This window comes from Melopsittacus undulatus, chromosome Z (assembly GCF_012275295.1).
Source record: "Melopsittacus undulatus isolate bMelUnd1 chromosome Z, bMelUnd1.mat.Z, whole genome shotgun sequence".
NCBI lineage: Eukaryota > Metazoa > Chordata > Aves > Psittaciformes > Psittaculidae > Melopsittacus > Melopsittacus undulatus.
The window spans coordinates 82,596,186-82,617,816 of NC_047557.1; the positions used below are offsets into that span (position 1 = coordinate 82,596,186).

The 21,631-nt window shown below is 45.4% G+C and overlaps 1 long non-coding RNA gene across 1 annotated transcript; it reads right to left on the bottom strand.

The window, feature by feature from the left end:
- Window positions 1–16,193: 16,193 nt before the first annotated feature.
- Window positions 16,194–21,450, bottom strand: LOC115947031 (uncharacterized). The gene is made up of 3 exons (XR_004081018.2): window positions 21,200–21,450; window positions 18,827–18,932; window positions 16,194–16,352 (listed from the first exon to the last, which is right to left on the bottom strand). It is a non-coding gene; the product is annotated as an uncharacterized lncRNA (long non-coding RNA).
- Window positions 21,451–21,631: the final 181 nt, after the last annotated feature.

The following is a 21,631-nucleotide window of genomic DNA, read 5'->3' on the forward strand; positions in this document are numbered from 1 at the left end:
AGTTGCCATTTCCAGTGCAGAGTGTGTATCACATTAAGGTCCCTGTATCTCACTGCTGAACAAACTCAGACTGGGATGAGGTTGACTGCCCCCATCCTTTCAGTTCTAGGATGACCCACCATGGCAGACACTATGCCTTTGTTGACATGCAACCTGAGTTTAGTTCCAGGTATGTATAAAAATAAAATACAATCATACAAGCACAGGAAGCATAGTTGTGCCTCATTGCATCTCATTTTAAACAAGAGAATAATTAGTAGATGGCTATTTTAGATATATCTATCAGGCTGTATATACAGAGGTATCTGCTATCTGATTAGCAAACAGAGGAATTTCTTATATTGTCTGCATTTAGGAAGCTGTAGTAACTTGATGTGTTAGGTCCTGCTTCATTTTAATGTTTTTTTCCCACCTTACTCTTAGTTGGAAGGCTGCTGACCCCTTGTGTATGTCATCATTACCCTGAAACTGCTTTCCTACTATCATGTGGATCTATGGCATAGGAAGGGGAGCACCAAATCTATCAGAGGAACTGCCAGGACACAAAGTGAGTCCATAGCTCCTCTGTCAGTTTGACTGGCGGCAGACACTGAAAATTATGATCTTTTTACATGTGACCTGAGCACAGAACTGGCATTTCTGCACCCTATGGTTCTCTGAATCTTTCCCAATTCTGCCAAGGATGTACTTTGTGACTTTGAGAACATTACTTCTCGCTTTTTCAGTTTCTGTGTCAGTAAAGAGTCTTTGGGCCATGTAGACATCTCTTGCTCACCAAGACTGGAAGGACTAATTACTTGCACATTTGAAGGCGTAAATTGCTATGCAGGGCCAGACCCTGCCTTAGTGCATCAAAGAGAGGGTTTACAATTGACTCTGATGGGAGGAGGACTCCGGTCCAAATGCCTACAAATGGACAAACCCTACAGTGATGGGGCACGTTAATGCATACATTCCTTCCCCTCTCTCCTCCAACCTTTCTGTTTGCTTTCTTCTTAACTTAATAATATTCCTCCTCAATGTTCAGGCTCAATTTTTTCCTGAGCATTGTTTGCTCCCACCATTGTTTCTGGCAGAGCTTGAAAAAGGCACTTTGATTCATTCTGTGCTCTGGACTTAGAACTGGTAGGACTCATCCAATCTGGTAAGTCAGAGTAGTTTCCTCTGCATCTCTTCTTTGTGGACTGAGAGAAGCAAAGCTTCCATGGAGGACAGACATAGGATCATGTAAGTAAATGTTAGGTGCAGTGTATGCACTACATGTAATGTTTCAAGCTGGGTAACTAATTCAGTGTAAAAACATTGCCTTTTTATTTTGCTTTTTTACCTCTCTTCTTAGAACATGTGATTATTTTTCAGTGTAGTACATGATCTTGCAAGAAAATCCTGCTTTCTGGTTACCCTACCAGTATGGTAGGCATGTAATTGCAAAGTGGAGTTTTCATGACAGGATCTCCTTTTAAATTAGCTCTAGAATGACAATGTTGGATCCAGGTTTCCCGTATTGTCTGCATGTGACCCTGAAGAAGTCATTTATGCCAGAATCCAAAAAAGTACCCAAGTGCCTAACTCACAGATAAAATCTCAGATACAAGAGACAGTGATGCTGAGGAGTGGCTCATAGTCAAACACCAAAACACAATGAAACATAATTAGGAATCTGTGTCCTGCTTTACAGCAGGGGACAGCAGCATGTCCCAGTTCCCGGGGGGTTAAGCACAGAGACCCTGTGTGTGCAGTCTGGGGTACTGGAAGGGCCCATTGAATCCCAGAAGACAGTGGGAAAGGATCCCTGACCCAATTTGGTGAAGACTGCCCAGGATCAAAGCAAAAGCAGAAGGGGATAAAATATTCATGCTGATACTATCACCTTGACTTTATGAGAAGTTGACTGGTGCAGGATCAGCCATTCTTGGTTAGGGAATGCTGTTTGTGGCCTTTGATTCACCTGATCATGTTCCCTTTTAGGCTTTTTGCTTGCAGCAGAAGATTCCAGCCATTGCTCCAGAAGAATGTAAGAGGACAATCAGAGCAGATCATGTATGCAGTGAACCTGAAAGTAAAAGGTAACTGGCTACTTGTTCTACTACAGCAGTTACCTCTTCCCTGTCAGTAGGGTAGTATTCTAGAACAAACCCTCCATCAAGTTGCTGAGATAGTCTTGCAAGTGGGTAGATTCTGCATCCATCAGAGGAACAACTATTGCTTTCAAAATTACTTAGATGTGACATTATTCCTTCAAAGTCAAACCCTTGTTGGAAATTACTGTTTTAAAAGTGACCTAAGATTGCCATAAGTCGCTGTCAAGCTTGATGTTGTATGTTTGACAGGACTTCGGGTACAAGAAGTGCTGCTGTTTCCTCCTGTCTGGTCTGTCTTGTGTGTCTGTGTCTTTCACTAGGCAATAGAGGCATAGAAAAAACATTTCAAATGGAAAGGATCTTTATAATATCAGCAGTGTTTGGGATAGTGAGTAGTTCAGGGCACATGAAGCTCCTGGAAATGTGTTCAAACACATTCTTATATCATCCCTTTTAAAAATAACAGAATCATAGAATAATTTAATTTTGAGATCATTTGAGAGCTATTTTTTCGGTGGCTGATAAAATTTATTTGTAACTTTAAAAAATCCCTTCACTTGGACTCCTTGGGTGCTGTGGAGTTTTTCATGTTCTGAAAGTCAGGGTATTACTTGATGTTCCTAAACCTAACACTAAGTCTAACATTAACTCTATCTGTTTGTTAAAAAGACCCAAACTCTTGATCATCATTTTTATGTGTGATGCATGTCTCAATCCAGCCAGTCTGGTTTTCAGAGGACTAGTAATAGTGCCTGCACATTGCAGAGCTGTGTGAGACTGCTCTGTGATCTACCAGCACAGTGGTAAGATCCTGCTAATAGGATGTATTTACCTAAGAAACTCTTTTTGATGGGTTCTCTCGTTTATGAGATTTGAGCTGTGTGTCTGCAATATTCCACTGAACAAGCACCCTATCAGCTTTCTAGTAGGAGACTTTGGGGTGCTATACCTTCACATATTGCAAAAGGTTTTGTACTAAACATGACAAGGCAGCAGGAAGGCAGTCCAGTTTACAGACACAGTGAGTTTATCTGCCATGCAGTGCAATTTGGGCTTATGAGGCTCTTTCAGCTTTGTCCTTGGATGAAGATTATGAATTTGATGAGTGGCACCTAGAAGATGCAAAAACAGGGAACAGATTCTTCACTGCTCCACCCTTTAATATCAAGAACATTCTCACTAATTTCAACAAGCTAGCAATCACCCTATGTCAATACAGTATAGATACTATTTTCTCTACCCATGTCATTCAGTGTCACCCAGTCAATGTTTTGGTTCTACACTTGGCATCATCTGCATTTCATTCTGTTTACTACCACATTAATAGTTTTGAAGGGAAGCTTAAAGTCTTTGCTTTTATTTTTATGCAGGGTTAACTTCTGTTAGGAATTTGCTGCTGGTCATGGTTATGTGCAATCACAAGAGGATGGACATGCCTCAGGGCTGGGGATGGTTTTCATAAAGCCCAAGTCTCTGCTTAAGATTGGCTCATCTATGTGGATTTCGACAACACAATGACCCCCATCTATTTCCCAGCTACAACTTTGTCAAGGTATGCATTGATACAGCACCCAGAAGTCCACAGAACAAGCTTAGCTCTGAATGCCAGAGCAGATTGACTTTTCACTAGACTTTACATAAGAAAATTATGTGGTATTTCCTTTCTTTCCTCCCAGACTTGTACTGCAAGTCTGGGAGCCCCCACACTTCGCTATACCTGAATTTCCCAAGAAATTCACACTGCAGGCACAGCGATATCCTTACATTGAATTAAGCTCCTTGGTCTAGCAGCTCATCCCAGATCCACTGGCCATTGTCAGTGCAGGCACTGTACATGATGAATGCTCTGAAACACTGACAGTGAGAAGAGTCCTTGCAGTGAGATGTTGACATCTTGTGTTAGGGGAGTAATGTGCTGGGATGCGTGCCAGCCTCCCAGACCTTCTAGGAGTAGCTGCAGCATAAGCAAATTCGGTGTAAGTTATTACACTTGAAGACACTGTGGTCTTTGTGATATCTAAACACAAAACAGATGGAGTGAAGGAGTGGATGTACTATATAATGATATATCAGGACATGGTGACTTTAGTGTGAGGGAATCGATTAAGGCATTTGAAGTCTCTTCTGGTGTTCTTTGGAGATATTTCTCTTTCGTCTAATGCTGGTGCTATTTCAACAGGCTTTGTTTTTTTGTTTAATGTTAAAATCCAGGGATTTAGTTGTCACATAGAACAACTGCTGGGATGCAGTTCTCAGCATCTAACAGCATAGGAAATTAATGGCTGATTTCACCACTTTATTCTCCTAATCACCTCTGCAAGTACCGTAATGAGCCACAGAATGGATCATTTTATCATGCCTAGTGCTGAGGGCATATGGGACAGTATTCAGACTGCATGTGGGGCTGCCAAACACCGACTTATGTGGTAGCTTCCCTGGATAAGCCTCCATCACCTGCTATCCCCACTGCAATGTAAAACACTATTCGCTGGGAGGACTCATTTATAGGTGGCTGGATAGACCCTGACACGTTTGTCCTTACTCTTAAGATAAAAGCTCCCAGCTTTTACACCCAGATGTGAGGATGACTGGCACTAAGGGTTTGCCTTGGAGGGCTGTAGACCTTCAATGTACAAGTCTTGTTAATCTTGGGGAAGCAGCTGCCACCTTTGGCTTGTATATTTTTGCCCTGCTACTTTGTACACCACTTTCAAGATGTGAGAATTATTTGCATTTGTGTGCATATGCAGATGGCATTCAAAGGAGCTGAGTTTCTCATTATACACATGTTTTCACAACTGGGTTTCATCTGGTTTCCTTTGCTGCTGCCTGCCTTTCAAGCTGGGCATGTACAGTGAATCATAATTCCAACAAAACCCAGATCTTTCATTGCATGAAGGTTGAGCTGCATGCTGCTTCATCCATTGATGGGTATTCTGAGCCAGTGATGGCATCAAGCAGAAGAAGTGAGAGGACCTTGTCTGACATCAGTGTTTGTCTTACAGTATCCACCCAAGTTTATGTTTACTTTAACAGTGCGAAGTGCATCTTGACATTGCATGCTGGCATTAAGTTGTTTTCCTTTCCTGAACATAATGCTTCAGCATGGTCCAGAATAGATTGTGATAGGAAAGATAAGGAATGCCCTTCTTTCTGAGGGCTGTGAGGAGTGGCTTTTACCATTTGTTCCTTTATTGGACTATTAGTTCTACAGTGACGGTATGGCAGATGTGTTCTGTCTGCAGTTTACCTAGCTCTTTCTTTAGCAATGCCTCAGTTTCTTCCTTTACCCTGCATGAGGCATTCAGTGGAGAATCCTGCCCAGCCCTGCAAAGGGCAGCACCCTTCTCAGTGTCACAGTTTGATTTTGGTGGTGTTTTCCCCTTGTCTGAAGGATTTTCCTGCTCCCATCTTTCTGCTGAAAAACTAGATGGTGCTTATCATTCTTCTGGTCATGGCAATTCTTCAGTATCTCTCCTTCTTTGCTTCCTTACAGTTTCATGACATTTAACCTTTTAATTACATCTTTCACTTTTTTCATTTGTGCCAAGATACCATAAGATCTAACAGTAACTGCTAAAGTCATTTTCCAAACTGGTAGCTGGTCATGGCATTGGCCTCTAGTGCCTTAGAACACGGAATCAAGAAATCTAGGAACAGTTTGGGTTGAAAGGGACTTTCTAAGCTCATCTAGTCCAACCCCTTTCAATGCGCAGGGACACCTTCAACTAGATCAGGTAGCCCAGAACCACACCCAGCCTGGCCTCAAATGTCTCCAGGAATGGTGCATCCACCACCTCTCCGGGCAACCTGGGCCAGTGTTTTACCACCTCAGTGTGAAGAATTTCTTCCTCACGTCCACCCTGAATCTCCCTCTTTTAGTTTAAAACCATCACCCCTTGTTCTGTCACAACAGGCTCTGCTAAAAAGTCTCTCCCCATCTTTCTTACTGGCCCCTTTTAAGAACTGAAAGGCTGCAATAAGGTCTTCCTGGAGCCTTCTGTTCTCCAGGCTGAACAAGCCCAGCTCTCTCAACCTCTCTCCAGAGCAGAGCTGGTCCAGCCTTCTGATCATTTTTGTGGCCCTCCTCTGCACCTTCTCCAACAGGTCCATATTTACCACTTTCTCAGAGGGGTAACATATGCCTTGTGTTAAAAAGATGTTTGGTTTTGGTTGTTACTTTTTCTCTTTCCCAATCCCAAGTTCTTTCCCTGTTTAGCCTAGGAGCAGAAAACTGCAAACCCTTTCAGAGTATTCGTAGGAGATTGAAGGCATACCAACACTGAGGTGCAGACAGCTACCTGTCAGCCCCAGCCATGCCCAAAGCCTGCCAGACATGCCTCAGTTCCTGTTAATCCTGCATTACACAGCACTGAGCTCAAGCCAGTATCACCTTTTGCCTCGGACTGGCTCTAACTTTGAAGTTTGCCTGCTTTGGGTATGATACTGAGGCCAGTGACCTCCAAATTATTCCATGATTCATTGCCACGCTTACATGGCTGCATGACTGCAGACAGAAGGTGTCTTCTGTACATGCCCAGGTCATTATCTGAGCATGTGCAGTTTCTCTATAGAGGATTCAAAATATTGCCTGGGCAAATCCTGTCAGATGCAGAGATGTGTCAGGGGAATGACTGTGAATTCCCTGGAAGCCTAAGTTTAAAGGCTTAATGCCTCAGTTTGCTTTTTCTGTTCCTGTTCCATTTATAAAATGGGGTTTATACTGTTTCTTGTGTTCCTCTGCTTTTGTCACCACTACTAGTATACAAGTAGTATCTTTAGTCTTGTGTAACAGTGTTCGTTCTAGGAGAGTATTACTAGTATAGTTAATGATAATTGAAGTGTTACCACTTTTAATGTGAGCAAGGTTTGCATTGATAACACTTCCTGGAGTTAATGCTGTGATTTGTGCACTAGCATTTATATACTAGAGAGCCTGGGTAGATGTCTTTGCCATTATCCAGTTCACTCACTGAGAGCTTTTCTACTTGAAATGAAAAACTGCATACACATTTGCCATCACCTCAGAACATCCCCTTTCCTTCATGACTGGAAAAAGTGGCGGAGACCAAAGCTATCATAGTTAGCCCCGTTCCCTTAAGGGCTCTTCGTTTCTCATGTTCTTAATCCCAAATTTATCTCATTACACACCACAGACCCATACAGTTTTGTAATCTACTCGTACGACCTCGCCCTCTATTGGTCCATGAATGTATTTATATCTGAACCATTTTTGTTTGTCATCTTTCATACTAATGTCATATTTAAAAGATTCTTATTGTGCTTGGCCTGCAAATGGATACTTTAAATCAAGCCAAGGTAAATCAACCATTTATCTGGAAAGGGCATATTTATACCAGATTATATTCAAGCAATGCAGAAGGAGTGGAACTGAACCAAAAGGGAAATATTATTTCTTACCTGCTTCTCCTGTAAATGGCAGATCATTTAATCTGACTCATTTATTTTTAAGTGATACTCTCACTCCAGAATTGCTGCAGTTTGGAGTCTGGCACTTTTACCTGACTAGTGTCTTTCACGTCTTTCCAGAGGCTTTCAGAAAACAAAGTCATACACCTTGTGTATCTCACATTGAGGGTTGTCATTTACATGGTTGGGGAGAAGGCAGTAAACATCACTGACAAGGTGAAAGTGGCTTCATACCTATTGTGGGATAAATGACTGCAACTAATATACATTGTTCACATTAAGAGTAAGCATAAAATTTTGCTTTCAATACTGTTACCTCAGAAACAGACGCTCGATTTATGCAAGTAAGATCTGGACATGATCCAAAAGTATCAACTCCTTACCTATTTTAGCTGAGTGTGTACTGCTGCATCTAATACTATTTTAGCCTCTTGTTTCCTGTTTCCATTAACATCCCCATACAAGGAGGCATATCTGTGAGAAAAGTTGCCACAAGACTCTAAATGAAGTTACAGTTTACCCTTTCCTGGATTTCCTATAATGGGAGCTCCTTTTGCAGTGCAATTGGCTAAGAAAAGCCAGATATCTTGGTACCACTAACAGATGACAAGGAGTCAGCAGCTAAATGAGTGTATGTCCAACTGTTGCTTCCTCAACTAGAGCTGAGGTCATTCAGAAGCTTTCATGTTGGGGGGAATACCACTTCTGATAGTTTTAAAAACGTGGGACAACACTTCCTCCAAAATCTGTTTTCGTTACCCTTGTTGTCTGTGTGATCTTTAAAGGTTTATTTATCAAATGAATGGTTGGATCTTCTTTAGATATAGATGAATTCATTATACCTTCATACTTTAGCCAGTAAAACCCCATTAATACATGTTGATACCATTTGCACATGTATATATAGACATATGTATATATATTTCTATATAGGCATATGTATATATGTATATATTATGTATTTACACATTTTTATGTATTTACCATATATATCACTATTATTCTACTGAAAAAAAATACATTTGAATGTTAAATTCTGATGTCACAGAAGTTATAACGTGGTTTCCAGAGAGAACAGGAACATGTATTGGACCTAAAAGGGAAGCAGGATCTGAAACATATTGAAGGGCTGGAGTTTAACCAGATAGATAGATAGATAGATAGATAGATATTTATAGAAGACATTATATTTATAAAATAAATTTTGATCCCTCAAGAAGTGCCATGTTAGTCAAGAACACAGCCCATTGTGTTCAAACATTATTAAAAATTAGTAAAACACATTTGAACTTGTTAATGTTGATATTGCAGTATTGCTTTATGTGAAAAATAAAACCCAACTGCACATGCAGCAGGTCATAGGTGAGGGCAGGGTGTGGGTCAGATCCCAATGGTGGTGGCAGTGGCATGCGGAAAATGCAGGATGGGGTAAAACAAGGCAGCAAGGGTCAGTGGGAAGCTACATCCCACATTTTAGGTTGTGTCTAGAATCCCAGACTGGTTTGTGTTGGAAGTGAACTCAAAGCTCATCCAGTTCCATCTTCTGCCACGGGCAGGGACACCTTCCACTAGACCAGGTTGCTCCAAGCCCCATCCAGCCTGGCCTTGAACACTGCCAGGGATGGGGCAGCCACAGCTTCTCTGGGCAACCTGTGCCAGGGCCTCAGCACCCTCACAGGGAAGAACTCCTTCCTAAGATCTCATCTCAGTCTCCCCTCTGTCAAGTTAAAGCCATTCCCCATTGTCCTGTCCCTTCAGGCCCTTGTCCAAAGCCCCTCTCCAGCTTTCTTGTAGCCCCTTTAGGCACTGGAAGCTGCTCTAAGTTCTTATGGAGCCTCCTCTTCTCCATGTTTTGTTGCTCATTACTATTGTCATTGTTGTTCTCTCATTTTTACAGGTGCAGTGAGGATCTCTGTGTCCTTGCTCTGTATCCTCTCAGCCCCAAGGACTCAAATGTTCATTGTCTGCTCTCCAAGGATGCTCGTGAACAGACTGCTTTACACCTGGCTGCCAGTCACTAATCTTTAAAACAACTGAGACACAGAAGGTGATAGGAGTCTGTTAACCCGAGGATGCATTACTGTCATAGAACAGCAAACATTTTTTATGAGCTAAATTGCAGCTTTGACAACAATGTATTTTAGAAAATAATGAATTGGGCCCTAGAAGTCATGAAGCTGACTAGGAAGTCTTAGATTTTTTTTCAGCAGATCTTAGATTTATTTTTTTTTAATATTCTTCTGATACCTAGTTCTTAGCGATTTTTAAGTTTGCAGTAAGTACTAATATTTCTTTTATCCTCTACTGAAACCTGGCTCCAGAGTTGGGGCTTTTAAGGAAGCCAGTAAATAATGCAAGACAAAAACATGCCACTGGCTTCTGATTCCTAACTACCAGTTATTTAAACAGTATAAACTAAATGTAAGTTTGTGACACAGACACAACATCTAAGAGAACAGCAAGATTACAGTCATCAGCGTATAATCAGGAGATGCTTTCTTTGGATGCTTCATCCTCTTTCACCACTGAAAGTGTTGTGAGGAAGATGAAACTTCTGTGTTCTGGTGAAGTCAATGACAAGGCAACATGTGCTTGTTACTCTCATCTAGCAGATATCTGTCACCCTGACTGACCAGCCATTCTGGTCCTCTCACACTTCCACAGATTTCAAAGGGAAATGGGGACTAGGTGCCATCAATGTCAGACTGAAACCTCCAGCTCTGCAGCAGTGGCACTGAATGTGCATTACAGGTTGGGGTGGAGGCTGCAGAGAGATGCTTACTTTTGTCCTCCTGGGAAGTACCTATAGCTGGCAGCTATTCCCCATAACACCCCCAGCTTCTCATTTTACTGGGTTTAGGGACTTTTGCTCTGCCCCCAGGACTTGAGTCACACTTCAATAACTAACGATACACCTTAGTGGCTGTAGAAAGGCCAAGAATTATTTATCAGGTTTAAGTTAGATGATTTACCACATCAACACTCATATTGTGTTTGAGGTCATGGTCTCTAAACTCTAAATCAGGCAAAAAATATGGGATATTGCAGTAGTAAGCCTGACATTCCACTTGCTGTGGTTTCCAACAAACAGCAAGTGTTGCCCTCATTTCTGGCTTTCAGCTGTGCTGTGATTACTATCCCACAGGCAATTTGATTTTTAATGTACCTGTACCTCACCCACAGGGAAGCATGTCCATCCAGCAGGATGGATGTGTGTTTTCTTTGGAGCTATATAACGATGTCTGTCTTTCCTCCTCCTCTGCTTGCAGAAACACAGATTGACTCTTGCAGTTGTGGTTTGGGTGGAATACACCAGCCCACAGATGGCTCAGCAGGTACAACACTGGCTTCTGCACAGTCCAGTTAACATGCTCTGTATCTGAAAGATGAAATAATGCCACTGGGAAATGAGTAACATTAATCATCTTCATAATAATAATTTTTTAAGTATTAAGTTGCTATGGGTATGCCTGTCTGTCTCTTCTGTGGCTCTGAAAGTTTGGCTGGCTTGAAATTTCACTTGGAGGCATTGTAATTAAACCTTGACATTTGAAGTGATTAATGAGCAAGCTTTATATTTCAGCATAGTCTCAAAGGAACAGTAGGGTGTTGACAGAAATTAAATAACTTTGTTAATTTAAGAATATCAAGGCTTTTGTAAGCATGTGGTTTGTAGTGTGAGGAATAAGCTCTTCAGAAATATCACTGGAGCCCCTGTAATCTAAATCTTGGTCCTTCCCTAATAAGGGATCAATGATGGGAATTCTGCTGCAAGAAACTGAGCCTGGGAGTTAGTATTTCCCATCAGGGAATATGTCATACAACACCAGCCCTTCTCCCTAAAATCTTGGGAAGGTCCAGGAAGCCCAAGCCGTGAACATCTGCCTAGGAAGTAGGAAGATTCCAAACCACTGCTTACTATTTCAGCTGGAAACTAGATCTTATTGACATCTATAAATATCAGAATATGTCTTTTTTTCTGTCAGTGCCTCTGGGAAGCTGTCCATCATCACATGCAGATCTAGAAAGGTAAAGAGTGATGTTGTTTAGTCCAAAAACCTCTAGGAGAGAGACATGGTCATGCAGTGCCCGACAGTAGGTGCACAAGTCAGGTTTGCTGGCATGTTACTTACTGCTTGGGCAGTGTTGAGAAGGCAGCAGTGTAAATACCAAGCCCTTTAAGTGAAGAGGGCAGGAACGGCAGCATCTATGATACTCTGACCATGACTCATGCCCTACAAAGTCACAAGCATTTTGTAGAGCACCCTTGTGTTAATCTTGTGGGGTAAGAGGTTTGCTGAACTTCCCTATGCAGTTCATAAAATCAGGTTCATGAGTCTGATACATTGAAGCCAAGTAAATGGCCTCAGATATTTCCATGGCATCAAATAAGTATTCAGCACTCCTGAAGATCAGAAGCAAGTTCATGTTTTCAGTGCCCTCAGTATGGACAGAGACCCTGACATGAGAAGCCCATTTTTTTAAGTCTTCCTCCTCTGATGTATGCAGAGTAAAAGATACAAAGGATGTGTTAAAACAGATCCTGTATTGAAGCACCCAGGTCTGGGCAGTGTATGAAGGTTTAGACTCCACTGCAGGCAGCAGTTCAGAGCAGCATCCTCCCCAGCTCCATCACTCAGTGATGGTTGTAGAAATAAGCTGTTTCCACCAGTCACCTCAGCTGCTGTGGAAGATGCTTCCCTCACACATCTGTGTGTGCATCTGGAGTGACTCCTTCAGCTTTGCTGGGCTGATTGGTACAAACTGCATTAGCTTGCTTTGTAAGATTAATCCTGATGTTCTTTGGGCAGCCTATTCCAGTGCCTCACCACCCTAACAGTAAAGAACTTCTTACTTATATCCAACCTGAACTTCCCCTGTTTCAGTTTGAACCCGTTAACATTGCCTGCTCATGTCCAGTCTTTCATCCACCAGCACCCCCAAGTCCTTCTCCTCATGTTAATGACTAGCAGAGCACTGGGAACAATTTATCAAGCTTCCTCCCATCTTTCTGTGCTCTGTAAACAGACACGTCTACAAGCCCTTACTACAGCATGGTTATGACAAGTGGCTAAATTCCTTTTCCCCGTGTGTTTCTGCAGGGTAAGTCACAGCAGCCGTCGTCCTGGCAATAGCCATGCCCTCTCCTTCACATAAGCTCATAGGTTTATGTTAAGGAGCCAAGATTTTGAGATTTGCTCAAGTTGCTTACAGATCCCAAACTAAGCTTCATGTCTTGTGCCCACACCAGCAGATAGACCAAAGGAATAAGGTTTGAGGTTGTGAGTCAGATAGCAAACGGTTTGAAATACTGATCTGAGCTCTAGTGAGGAGAGTCACATTGCAAAATAACACTCAAGCTTTACAAACTGATTAGATTAGCATGGCAGCACACTTGTATTAATGGCCAGGTCCCCACTGCATTAGTAGCTTGAGTACTTGCAGTTCTTGACCTTCTGCCCATGCTGACAGTCTGTTAGCTGGGGTTCAAAGTAAGCTTTGGATTAAGCCAGAAAATTCAATGATTAGAGGAGAGACCTTTAGCTGACCTTTGAAGAGAATTTTTAGTTTCCCACGACCTTGGAAACAGTGTCTGGGAAAGAGAGTGGGGTCGGGTAAAAGGTAAGTGTGGTTGGAGGCAAGTGGCACTGTGGTAATTCCACAAATGTGGATAGGCTGTGCCAGGGTTTGCCTCCCACTGTGAAGCGTCCAATACCCCGTGGGCAGAGTTATTCATAAAAGTATCTCTGTGCTGCATCTTGGCCCAGGCCAGCTTCCTGTCCCAGGTCATTATGACCCTGTTCTGCAGTGTCAACTATTGCATGTCAGGATTTCAGGTCAGTGTTTTCAGGTGTCCTGCAGCTTTGCAGATGGCAGAACAGCCCAGTTCCCACACAAGAAAATTTTAGGGTGCTTTTGTATCCTCACATAGATAAGGCAGGATAGCTGGATGTAGGCAGGGATGAAGGCAGAAACTGGAAAAGCCATTGGTCTGCACTGTGTCTCCTCCTAGGAGAGAAGAATTTGTAGCACAGATTACACTACCACTCAAATCAAGAACATTGCTTTGTGAATTCCAGCTATTGCTCTGGGGAAGCTCTGGGAAGCCAGGGGTGCTCCAGTCCAAGGCGGGGACTGGAGTGTTAAGGAGACTTCTCTTTGCATGCTCCTGATCCTTGCTGTTCAGACCAAAGGGATGGGACCTTCAGGAAAACAGATGAACAAAACTGGGAAAATCATAATTAGGACAGAGGTCCTGGCTGGTGGGAATGGTGCCATAGACTGCTGGCCTGGCAGAAGCTGTGAATCTCAAGTATTCCCAGTGTGATAGGATAAGGGGAAATGGTTTTAAACTAAAAGAGGGGTAATTCAGTCAGGAATTCCCTTTTGAATTCCATTAAGTTTCTCACCACTGTGAAGTAAACTAGTCAACTAAGTCACACTAGTTTTAGGTCCTTCATTCTCATTCAACTATACCTCACCTGCTGTTGTACAGAGCCAGTACAAGACATAAACACACAGAACAGTGCATATCAGGCTCTTGATCCTGTCTCTTCCATTAACTGCCATCTCACTGAATATGTTCCATTTGGGATGTTTACTGCTCTGCTTTTTCAGGTATGGGAAGATCTGCATTAAAATGCAGAATGTGCCGGCAAACAGAAATCCATCAGGGCACTGATGACAGAGCTCTTGCTGCTATTATATTAATGGTATTTTAAAAAAGACTGTAGCTTTAGGCTGGCAGTTAAAACTGTCAATTCTGATTTTCCAACACAGATAAACCAGGCAAGGCGTATTCTGGATTCAGTGTAATTCCTACTGTGTCATGAAGAGCATCCTTCATTTCTGTCACAAAAGCCAGCCAAGCATCCAGCATTCCTTGTTTGTATATCCATCAGGAAGGTAACTCCTGAGGCTTTGGAGGCTTTGCTGAACATCTAGAGATGGTGAGAAAACACAGGTCAGAGACATTTATACCTGGACTTCCAGTCTCAGCAAGTGAGACCAGAGCTGGAAGGGGTTTGTAACCAGTACAATGAGAGTGAACTAAGCCACATGATCCACAGTGAGCCTGCCACTACTTTGAAAGCTTTTGAGCATTGTCAGAAGGCAGATTTTGTCAGTGTAATGATCAAACAGCAGTGATTTCTGAGTGCAAAACCTGTGGCCATCTGTAATCCTTCCCATTCAATCTCTTCCAACCTTTAAAAATAATTTAAAACTTTTTCCATTCCCATGGTGTCTGTAAACTTGGCAGCTCTTGGCTCTGTGGGAAGGGAAAAGACCCTTTCTTGCTCCTTCCTGTGCTAGCCTGGTAAGATTCAGCATTAGCAGGGTTTTAAATTGTTTTATTATGAAGCATACAAGCACAGAGCCCTTTGGCAAGGGCACCCTTTAGAAATAAATGAAGTCATCATCCTTACAATAGAGAAGTTAATTCAGTATGGATCTGTCCTCCAGTTGAGGGCATGCACATCCCGTAGAGAATGGCATTACTGACTGATCAGACTTTTCCTGTTAACTGCTGTTCGGTTTTCCTGACAGATCCCACTGTTCTGCCTATGGAAATGGCTTTTTGATAGCTACAGTGACATTCTTGTGTGGAATCAGCCTTGCCCTCTGCTAAAGGTTCTGCTGTACTTCCAGGACATCATGTATACCAGGACTACTACGACTAGAAGGACTCAGCTTGGAGACTTTGTCATCTGACCTGCCCCAAACCTAGTTGCCCTCTGCTTTCTGCCTTCCTTTGTCTCCAAGGCAGGATTTGAACCACCAGTGAATGATCCTGTAAGACTTGAAGGCATCAGTGGTCAAAAGCTGTTTTATCTCAGTGTTCCTCGGCAAAGATAAGGTGCATTGTTCCTGTTGGGCACCTGGCCAATCAGGACCTTTGTGCTAAGTCTGGCAGCAAGGGGAGTGTTGTGACCTGAAAACATGAAAGAAGCACAAAATGCCAAGGAGGGGACTGAAGAGACATGCTTCACAACAGAGAGCTGGGCTTGGGGACAAAAGTCCAAAAGACACTTATACTTGCTCCAGCTGTGTGGGAAAGGGGTAACAGCTCCCATCTTGTTGTTTCCTTAGGTAAATGAAATATCCTTTTGTGATCAGAAGGTCTGGTTGGTTCATATAGGTCATGTTGAAATTATTTGCCCTATATGCTCACGCTGCTTTGCTCTCTTCTGTGGCCAATACAGAGCTGGAGATGTTGCACTCCCATGTCTCCCAGAATATCCCTTCTGGTTCCTCCCACATTAAGCTATTACCAGGACTTGCCCAGAGAGAAAGGACAATTCCTGTGAACACGTCAGATTTGATCACCAGAGCATTATAGAATCCCAGACTGGTTTGGGTTGGAAGGGACCTCAAAGCTCATCCAGTTCCAACCTCCTGCCATGGGCAGGGACACCTTCCACTAGACCAGGTTGCTCCAAACCCCATCCAACCAGGCCTTGAACACTGCCAGAGATGGGGCAGCCACAGCTTCTCTGGGCAACCTGTGCCAGGGCCTCAGCACCCTCACAGGGAAGAACTTGTGCCTAAGAGCTCATCTCAATCTCCCCTCTGTGAGATTGGTCTCACAATAGATGATCTTCCCTCTATTGTGAGATGGTCTCACAACACAGCTACAGGTCTCTTTATTATTTAATGCAGAAGTGGTTTCATATCATCGCAGCTTGCAGGGTGCTACATTCAGCCACTTGACAGCAAACTTCCCTACAGGCTTGGCTTCTGCAGCTTCTTCTGCCCAACTTGCAGCATCAGATAGGCATAGTGCTCATTACCAGGCCTCTTGATGTGGTTCTATGCTCTGCAGTAGCTTTGCAGGGACATCTACAAGGGGGGAAATGAAAAGATCTTATGTTCAGACAGCAGTGGTATGTTGTGAAGAAAGCTATATGTAGCCTGGGCTGAGCTGCTGTACTGGATGCTCCTCCATCTTCCTGCTCCTCTCTGAGATGGGTGATTGCTGTGGCATGCTGAGAACTCCCCTGAATGCCACAGGAAGCCTGGAGACCCCAAGCAGCAGCACTGTGGAGAAACCTACAGCTCTTTGCATGACAGAGTGGTGTTGGACGTGCTGTGCCTGACAGGTGCCAGAAGCCTTATGCTTAGCCCAGGGACAACCACAGGTTTGTTCCTTAGCCCCCTGAGCCCTGCTGTTCTCCAGCTCATAAGGCTGGCAAGACTTGGCACTGCTGCATACAAGCCAGAGCCTGGTTCTCCTGGCCAAGGGGAGCAGCTGTGTGTGAGAGAATCTGGTTATGCAAAGACAACCTGCTGCCCTTCAGCCAGACCCCTGTTTCTGAGCTCAGAGCACTGGGTCAAGCCCAAATCCACACAGTTCTAACCTCTGAGAAAGGCAGGACCACACAAGCCCTATGCATTGCAGTTTAGTGTGCTAGGGTGCTGAGTGCTGGGCTGGCACAAGCCCAAAGCTTTCCCTGTCCCAGCCACAGCTAAGCCATTTCCACTTGAGGACTACAGGGTATCAAGGAACAGGACCTCACTATTCATCCCATGCAACCCCTCCACTTTTCTCCCCACACTGCTGTGCACATGGGGCAAAGATACAGACATGTCCTGCTACCTGCAGGCTTTGACTGTGCTCCTTTGTGTTATCTTTCCATCTACTCCCAGGCTGCAGGAATTGAGCCAGTAGAAGAGTCAAAGACATTCTTGCAACTTCACCATGCAATCATGATTGCATCTTGGCCAGCCTGTCCTTATCAGGGAGGAGTCAAGATAGAAGTGAGTAAGAAATGTCTGAGGTCATCAAAGAGGACTACAAGCACTGTGGAGCTGTTGGGGAACTGGAAAAGACCCTGGTGCAGGTTGCCTATGCAGACCTGAAATTACTGGGATGCCATATGTCCCCTTCTCCTAATACACATCAGGTTTTAGCACAGCAACAGCCCAACGGTGCTTCCTGACAAACTACAAGCTGTGTCCTTGCCTTGGCTTGTCCCCTGAGCTCAGTCATTGAAATTCAGCCTCCAACCTCGGGGCAGAGAGCGATCACTGCTCCATAAATAGGAAGAGCCTCCAGCTCTGCCAGCACCGGTGAAACCACAGTGTTGGGACTCCTGCACGGCTGCCTGCAGGTCTGGAGTGAGCATGCTGGTGCCCTGGGTGGGCAGGCACAGACGTTGCTCCACCAGCACCCAGCACACAGCTGGCACACGTTCAGGCTCCTGCACACCTAGCCCAGCCTCAGCAAGTGCCACCTTCCTCTCCCAGGCCTTGAGGCTGTTTTCAGCTCAGAAACTGCCATCTCCTTCTGCACATAGCTCAGAATAGGGGTGATGCTTTAGTCTGAGAGCTGCTTCCACAGTTGCCACACTCTCAGCTTTGGCTCCTTGCTCCTGGAGGAGCAGGGACAGAGGGCAAGGCGATGCTGGGGAATAGACCCTCTGCCAGCTTGTGGCCAGTCCTGCAGGAAGCAGACTCGCAGGTAGGATAAGTTAACCTCCTGGCCCTGCAGAGGAGCAGTGGAATGCATCTCCAGTGCCTTCATCCCTGCCAGGCAGAATTGCTAGGGATCCCATTGAACCTGCTGTGCAAAGCTGTGATTCCCCCTGTCATGCAACCAGTAAATTGAGGCTAAACGACATTTATTGCACAAACTCAATTAAAGCTCCACCAACATCAACCGCTGCTTCAGGAAGTCACATGGATTCACCACTGCATTGCTGATTCTTAAACTTTATGGCCAATGATCCAAAATGTGCAATCCCTCACCTAAAAAGGGACAGCTCTCAATCTCAAGGAGTTCCCTTGGACAGCATCCCTGACTGCAGACCTGCTACTTTTATGAGGAATGACTCCAAACAGCTCTCTGCTAGAACTCCATTTATACCCTAGTATATCAGAATTAGTCACATAACCCCTGTGGGCTCAGGACCCAACTTCCTCATTTGTCAGGGCTTTGTCAGGACTCCATCAGGATGGTTATACCTGCCACATCTCTGCCAGGCAATGTGTCCCCAGGCTGGTGTGACAGCAGTGCTACTGCTCCCTGGGGACAACACTGCTGATGAAAAGTTCGAGGAAACAGAATTTGAAGAATTTGAAGAAGCCAGTGGCAGTCCCTGTGAAGCCAGGATCAAAATCCACAACATGGCCTATTTTGGAAACCTGCCCATGCTCACAAGCACAGCAGGAGCCCCGGGACTTGCTCAGACCCAGAGAGGCACATGGCTCATTGCTGGGCCTCAAATGGACATCAGTATCCACCATACCACCAAAAATACCTCAGAAGAATCCTCCTAGGTGAAGTCTCAGGGCCTCCCAGATTGCTGTCTCACCTCCTCCATGAGAGCAGTGTCTCTCAATTTTGTCCAGCAGCTCCTTCCTCTAGGAGTTGTCTTTCATCAGAGACATGTATGTTTCCATGACATCCTGCAGCTTCATCTGGAACATGAGAACAGCATCAGCAGGCACAGTGGCAGCTCCCAGCCACCTCCAAAGCCGTCCCTCTACTCTTCCAGCTTGGTCTCAGCTGCTGGTGCAGGAGCACAGCTCCCAAGGGAGCTCTGCAGCACCACTCATCCCCTGCAGAAGGCAGCAACATAGAATTGTGGAATCACAGACTGATTTGGGTTGGAAGGGACCTTAAAGCTCACCCAGTTCCAACCCCCTGTCATGGGCAGGGACACCTTCTATCAAACCAGGTTGCTCCAGGCCCTATCTAAGCCGGCCTTGAAGAGTGCCAGGGATGGGGCATCCAAAGCTTCTCTGGGCAACCTGTGCCAGGGCCTCACCGCATTCAAAGTAAATAATGAAATAATAAAAAATTGCCTTGTTTTTCCAGGCAGATCAGGTTCTCTCCAGCCAGGAAAAAAATCAAAACAAACAAAATCCTAAACTCATAGCTGTGTGTATGGGCCAGGTGATGATCCCCACCCTGAAGGTCAGGCTGTAATCACCAAACAGGAGGCAGAAAGCTGCATGGCTATTCCAACTGAGGGAAGTGCAGAGGCACCATCTGAGCTGTGTGTATGAGCAACATGTTGACATTCAGGTCCATGGAATTGTCACCCGCTCCTGGGGCTGGGATCTCCAGAGCATCTCACTGCTGGTCCCCACACGGGCCAGCTTCCCTTTGGAAAGGGAAAGCCACCAAAGCAGCCCTGCTCTGGGAAGGCACAGGCCACACTGAGAACCTCCAGCTCACACTCGGGGTGCATCTGCACCTCTGTGCGGGTTTTTTTTGCTGTGGATGCTGCAGTGTTCTTACAGACTCTGCTTTATCATGATCTGGCTGTAAAACCAGGGGGAACAGCAGCACCAGTCCTGAAGGCAGCTGCCCCCACAGCATGTCTAATTTTAGGAGCTTTGGGAGGGTGTGGAGTATCATTTCTAAGTGTCCCTGTTGCTGGATCCAGGCCATGGCCCAGTAATGTGTCTTGGACTTCCCTGTGCTGGTTGCTCAGGACCAACAATGATGGGCGGCAGGCCTTTTTAGATGTGCACTTCTTCCCCCGCAAGCTGATGATGTGGCCCATCATGCATCTCCACAGCTTTTGTGGGGTGAGGGATGCAAGTCAACCTAATTCTATATAGAGGAGAAAAATCAATGTTCTGGCAATGACGGTCCTATTTCTGGCCAGAAGATGTCAAAAGTCAATTGTAAAACACATTTTGAATCATAACGACATCCAGTCCATGGAAGGAACCATGGGATGCTTCCCAGCCTTGTTTTGTGCAGGGATGAACACCCCTCATTGAAGGATCTTTGTAACATACACAACTCCATGCCAGAAATCAAGAATTTTGAGATGAGGAGGAAGAGGATAGCACATATGTGACACAGCCTGGAGGTCCTCTTTGTACGCAGGGTGGGATGGGGGTCCCATGAAAAAGCTTAACATGGGGTTTCATGGGGCTTAACATGGGGTTTAATTCATGACATGGGGTCATGAATAAAAAGCTGTGTTAAAAGCAGTTGCTAGTGTGAGGTGCCTGAGTAAGACAACAGTAATTATAAACTCAGGTCTCTGCATAGGTGCGGAGTCTGTAATGCTCCAACCTGAGACAGCTGGTATTTCACCATTCGGTGGGATGAGGGGAGGCACCTGAGTGACCCACGGTGGGATGATGGGCAGGGATGGCATAACTGGAGGGTCCCGCAATGTTGTGCCAGAGGTTTTGCAGCTGCAGGAAGTGGGGTGCAGGTTTTAAGATGTTTATAGCTCTGTCCAGCTGTTCCAGGTGGTTTTAATGGCCAAAACTGTATTTTCCTTTACTTTGCCCTGGGAATCAGACTGACCAACAGCTGGATCTTTCTGTACAGACAAAAACAGCTGGAGAGGAGCTTTGGACAAGGGTCTGCAGGGACAGGACAAGGGGGAATGGCTTTAACCTGACAGAGGGGAGATTGAGATGAGCTCTTAAGCACAAGTTCTTCCCTGTGAGGGTGCTGAGGCCCTGGCACAGGTTGCCCAGAGAAGCTGTGGCTGCTCCATCCCTGACAGTGTTCAAGGCCAGGCTGGATGGGGCTTGGAGCAACCTGGTCTAGTGGAAGGTGTCCCTGCCTGTGGCAGGAGGTTGGAACTGGATGAGCTTTGAGGTCCCTTCCAACCCAAACCATTTTGGGGTTCTGTGATCCCATGACACGGTGCAGGGTGCCGGCTCTAGGTGGCCCTGCAGGGTCAGGGTTTGGAGCAGCCTCAACTCACCCTGTGGCTCTGTGCAGCATCTCCAGAGGAACATGGTGTCTGTCCCCCACCCTGTGCCCCAGGTCCTACCCTGGAGGTGACAGGAGGCGACGAGCGGCTGAGCAAAGTGCGGAGAGGATGAGGTGGTCTGGCCGGGGCAGGAGTGACGGTGCCGTGGTGGGGACCGGAGGAGTCTCATAGGGGATGAGCGGGGGTGACAGGAGGGGTGCATGGGTCCTGACCGGTGAGTGACGGCTGCCGCGGCGCGACAGCGGGTGTGACGGCGGGCGGCTGGGCGGGCTGGACCTCCGGGCCGCCGGGGGGCGCTGTGCCGGACGGTCGTGCAGACCTCTCTCGAAGGCGCGTTTTCCGGGTTGGCCGCGCGGCGCACGGGGCCGGCCCAGGCTGCAGCCGCCGGCACCGGACCCGGGCCTCGGCGCGCTCCGTGCGGGC